The sequence below is a fragment of the Crocodylus porosus genome, unplaced genomic scaffold (assembly GCF_001723895.1).
Source record: "Crocodylus porosus isolate Cpor-Errol unplaced genomic scaffold, CroPor_comp1, whole genome shotgun sequence".
NCBI classification, from domain to species: domain Eukaryota; kingdom Metazoa; phylum Chordata; order Crocodylia; family Crocodylidae; genus Crocodylus; species Crocodylus porosus.
This window is the reverse complement of record NW_017728914.1, coordinates 1,889,057-1,894,532: the sequence shown is the minus strand read 5'-3', so window position 1 is coordinate 1,894,532 and position 5,476 is coordinate 1,889,057. Positions and strand designations below refer to the sequence as shown.

Here is a 5,476-nt window from a genome sequence, read left to right as displayed (position 1 = left end):
CCTACTCCTGCAGCTGCCAGAAGGGAACTGCTCTTCAGGCTCCGGCCTGGGCTGTTTATAAAGGCCCGGTCCTGCCCCCTTCTGGCCACCAGACCCGCCTGGTTGCCCTGGCAACCGGCACCTGAGCTGTCTGGTTGATTGGCAGCTCAGTTCCTTTTGCTACCATGGCACAGGACACCTTGGTGCTCCTGTGACAATGTGTCGTGTTTTCTTTGGGGTGAGTGGGTGGTTGGTTTGGTTTTCAGAGACTGCGCCTACCTTAGCGTGGGGATGCTGTGCTTGGGGACATTTACAGGGTTATGGCATTACTAGAAAGAGTTGCAAAGAGTTACAAAGAGTTGCAGGGTAGACTGTAATTGAAGGGAGGGAGGTCAAATGCTTGTTAAGTGCTAGCTAGGGTGCAGTATGGCCAGCATTTCTCGTAAGAAAAAAGACTAAACAACCCCACCCACACCCTGTGACAAGCAGACAATCTGCAAAATTTCTGTATGTATGGATCTCCCAGGGCCTTTAGCAACTCTTTAAAGACTTTAGTAAGTCTTTAATGCATTATAATGCATTTCATATGCATGGCTGCCGACGGGGAAGGGTGGGGGGGTTGGGGTTAATGCCTGCTGCGGCAGCTCAAAAACAGCTTCTTCTTTTTCTGAGTTTTTTCTTTGCAGGCTGTACTGTTATGGAAGGTGTGGCGGGCCAGTAAGGGGTTCTCCTGCACTGACCCACCCACCTCATTGCATCCGACCACCTTCCAGGCTCCGAGTGCCTCCCCAGGAGCACCTCATATCTGGCCGACCACCTTCCTGGAGCACATCTGTAAGCCTGGGGGTAACGCTGCTACCACCCAGGGTCTGGATTGATCCTGGCTCTGTGCCCCCTGGGAAACACAGGCCTAGTAGTCCTTGAGGGTACTTGACCCACTTCAAGAACTTGGGGTGCTTCCCTTAGTCTGAAGCACAAATAGTGGTCTCCCTTAGTCAGCCAAACCAAGGGGACCCCAAAGCATAATCTAGCCCCTCTCCCAATAAGTCTCCCACACTAGGTAAAAGAAGAAGTAGGTTTGGAATAGGGTACAGGGTAGAGCAATGTCAGAAAAATCCCATAGAGGAAATAGGGTGGGTGGGTAGCCTTTGATCATGCATCTGAGTTACTACAAGCTACATATCTAGTTAGATCTCATGTAGCTTACTCGTGAGTATCATCCAGAGGCAGGGGAAGATTCCCTCTGGAGGCAGGCAGTTCATTGATCATGAGTTTCAAGAGAGAGCAAGTTTCAAATGGTTCAGCTTTTCTCTAAGTTTTCATCATGGCTGCTGCTCCTCCTCTGTGCAGTCCTTAGCTTATACAGGCCTTATGACCTCATTTACCTGGTCCAATGGAGACCAGCATCTGTTGCAGGGTAGACTGGTATTGCTTAGAACAATAGGGAGCTTAAGCCCCTCACCCAGGTATGTGATGCCAGTCACGTAGGCAGAGGGAGCAGGGTTCCCCCCTTCCTCAGGAATGTATCCAACTCAGGTAACAACTCAGGGTTACCTAAAGAGATGGGATGTCTGCCCTCTGCAGGGACCATGTTAACCAAATTGTCACATAGCAGAGTTTTTGGGAAGAGACACAGGTGGCATCCTGCCACAGGAGATGCGATGCAAAAATGATTTTTTTTCAATGCTTTCATTGCAATGCAGTGTTTTCTTTATAAAATCCTGCATGCAGCACCTTGCAGAGCTGGGTTTGAAGACCGTACCCTCCTCCCTCTCCACTTCCCCCCTGGAGAGAGCTCATCAGATTTTCTTCAGGATTGCTTTATCTTCCCTTGCCATAGCTCTCCTCTACGCCTTCTCAAAGGACAGGGAGAAAGTGAGAGGGAAATGCGGAGCAGCACTCCAAAGGCAGCCCAGGGTAATCTCTTTAGCTACCTCTAGGCCTCTGCAGAATCAAGTGTATTCAAAGACAGCATCATTGTGGGAGAACTTCTTTTCATCCAAATCCAAGAAATTTGTAATACCTCCTTTTCCTACACTAGGTATTGGCATGCCCTCATCAGACGGGTCTCAGTTAAGCAGGGAGCTGCTAATTAGCCAAGGCCAGGGTTTCAAAAAGTACTCAGCTCCCTATAGACAGGCCAGAAGTGTTATGCAGCAGATGGCCATCCCAAGACATTATTGAGATGCCTGGAGGGGAGGCCAGCCAATCTGAAATATGGGCCCTGACCAGATTTTTGTCCAGCCTGCAAAGCTATTGCACTTCTGACTCTGACCAGCTGCAAACCACTCCCCCATTCCCACATCCATGCCCTGAAATCAAGCAGGAGCAAGTACAAATCAGAACTTTTTGTTCCTCAACTTAATTTTTTCACAATAAATTGAATTGCAGTCAGTTCAATTGAGAAATCACAATAAAGCTAAAATAGTATAGACATTTTTTTAAATAGAACCATGCCATTGGTAGTCAACTGGAGAATACATTTTTTTACAGTACAGCCATTGCCAGCAAATAATAGGATAAAACATCAATTCACAATTTGCTCCCAAGGTCCCTTGAGTAATCCCTTGATACGATATGGTTGGATGGAGGGCTGCATGGTGGGAGGGCAAGAGGGAGGGAGGCAGGCAGGCAGCCAGCCTGGCTACTGGCCCTTCCTGGTTACTGGCCATGTCCAAGCAGTGTTTTATTTTTGGTCCATATGGCATGCATGCCCAATGGGGGACCAGTGGGGTGCTTTTTGGAGAGGTGATGACTGCACAACTTTTATGGACTCATGGTATTACTGAAAAGTTGCAGGGTGGACTGTTATTAGATGGAGGGAGGTTGAATGGTTGGCTAGCAGACAATCTGCAACATTTTTGCAGATTTCCAGCATTTCTTGCAAGAAAGAAAACTAAACAAACTGACCCACAAAGCTTAGTTAGGGAGGGAGGAGCCCCTTCAGGTGAGGGCCCCCAGGCACAGTCCCCTAGGGGCCCCCTCGGGTAGAGATGTATGGCCCACTCAACTGGCTGGCTGAGTCAGGCCATGCGTGGGTGGAGTGGGGTGGGGGAGAGGGTGGGAGGAGACGCATCCTGTACCCCGTTCCTGGTTACTGAACATGTCCCAGCAGGAAGACAGCTGGGTCAAGGGGGGAGGGGCCCAGGCATAGCCCCAAAGGGCCCCTCTCATGTGGAGATGTATGGCCCGACTCAGCTGGCTGGCTGAGTTGGGCCCTGCTACTCTCCATTACATTGTAACTTTGGAACCTTTGCTAGCCACAAAGCTTAGGGAGGGAGGGAGGGGCCCCCTCAGGTGGGGAGGACTTTCTACTTTCAGTTATCCTTATTTATTTAAATCTTCCTTCCTTGTGCAAGTCAGAGAAGAAACTCAAGGAGACAGAAGCCTCAAGGAAACAGAGTGGTAGGTGAGTGTCAGAAGACACATACCCCAGTCTGAATTTGCTGGGACATGGCCAGTAACCAGGAGGAGAGTGAGAAGACTATGAAATGGTCCTGCAGAACTGGTACAAATGGAGCTGATGCTTGAGCAAGTGCAGGCCTGTGCCTACTACCTGGACCCCAGAGGTCTTGGCCAGCAAACAAGAAGAAAGCCTCCGCAATTCAGAAAAGAAACTCAAGCCTCAGCTTCCTTAGTGGAAGACCCCACCTGTGCTCTGAGCCCTCTACAGCAATGAATGAAATGCACTTTTAGAACTTGTCCAGCTCGTGCTGATGCAGGACACAGCTAGTAACCAGGAGGATGGTGAGAAGACTATATGAAATGGGCCTGCAGAATTTGTGCAAATCGAGCTGATGCTCTGGCCAAAGCCAGTGAAGAAGCCTCAGCTTCTTCTAGCTCAGGAGCACAGATTTCTTTGTGGCCAGCAACAATTCGAAAGTTACAAGGGTGCAGCAGAGAAGTGCAGAGGTGGGCAAGTGGGGCAAAAAGACCGCAGGCCTAGGCCTACTACCCAGACCCCAGGAGGGAATTGCCAGAGGTCTTGGCCAGCAACCAAGAAGAAAGCCTCTGTATTTGTGGCCAGCAACGATCCTCTAATTACAATTCCATAATACGCTCTTTAGCAAACAAGGCCAGCAACCAGGAGGAGGGCTAGAATAATATGAAATGGATCTACAGAACTTTGCAACTCTTACCATACTTGAGCTGATGCTTGGCCTAAAGCCTGCGAAGAAAGCCTCCACAATTCAAGTAGTACACAGAAGAAAAGCCTCAGCAGTACTTGTGGCCAGCAACCACGAGAAGGAAGTAATACAAGTTCAGTAAGGGTAGTATGAATCTCTTCTCCATGGGAATAGAGGGACCTAGGGAGGAGCTTGAACCAGGAGGTGGACATTTCCTCCCCCCACTATGGAGAAAGAGGTAGGGAGTGCACATAATCACCTGCCTTACGCTCAGTATCTGCTTTCTCATCATAAGGAATTGAACTGTAATTATAAGTCTATATAACATAAGTCTATATCATACATGGGCTATATATATATGGTAGAGGCCCAGGATATGTGTGATGTGTGCAAGGCAATAAGACAGATCTATGTGCTTTGAAATGCTGTGTTAAGGAATTGAACCGTTACAATTATTATTGACCATTAATAAATTATCATTAATATTACTATTACTATAAACTTTTATTCATATATTACTATTGGAATTAATAGTATTATTGACTCCTATAATTAGTATTGACTGTTATTATAACTATATATAAAATCAGGATGAAAATCAACTATAATTATAATGCATAATAGTTCAGTTGTTGAGAGAATCCTGAAGGAAGTGTTGTAATCCTCTTCATCTTCTCTTTCTTCCTTGCTTGCCCCCTTTTTCGCCCCGCTGCTGAAACCACTGCAGAAGGTGGCTTGTCTGGGGTGTGTGCAGGAGCAAGGGCAGTGGCATGCCAGGCTTGTCCCCCAAGCCCCGAAGACCCATGTACGCCACTGGTACAGGGCCTTGGGAAAATTATTGTCCTCCCCAAACGCAGAGCCAAACCCATGTGCCATGGGAGTGGCAGTGGGAGAGAGGAGCTGGCAGGCGTCTGGCGGCAAGGTCAGCAGTGGCGCTGAGGAGCTGTCCCGTCTGCTCTATCTGTCTCTGCGGGGCTCCCAAAGCTCTGTGCCTGGGGTGGTCACTTGTATTTGTGCCCCCCTAGGGATGACCCTGCAACCTCAGAGCACAGACAAATGTCAGGAATTGGATCCCAACATGGATCAAAGGGAGCAGGAGGGCACATAACCCCCATGGCTCACCAAAAGCATCCGGGAATGTCTCCTAGCAAAAAGAGAGGCCTACACCCAATGGAAGCGGGGGCCATCACCAGGGAGGACTATACAGCGGTTGCTTGGGGCTGCAGGGTGGCAGTCAGGAAGGCCAAGGCGGAGATGGAACTGGGACTAGCTTCCCAGATTAAGAACAACAAGAAGTCTTTTTTTAAATACATAGGGGGCAAAAAGAAGGCTCCGGGTAATGTGGGGCCCCTGCAGGACACATTAGGAAA

The 5,476-nt window shown here is 48.7% G+C and overlaps 1 long non-coding RNA gene across 1 annotated transcript in view; it reads right to left on the bottom strand.

Annotated features, from left to right (window-relative positions):
• Positions 1–3,681: 3,681 nt before the first annotated feature.
• The window catches only part of LOC109309905, a 20,145-nt gene continuing 18,350 nt past the window's right edge, over positions 3,682–5,476 (bottom strand). The window contains exon 3 of the long non-coding RNA XR_002101077.1: positions 3,682–3,812. This is a non-coding gene — a long non-coding RNA (uncharacterized LOC109309905). The remainder of the gene's footprint in view (positions 3,813–5,476) is intronic.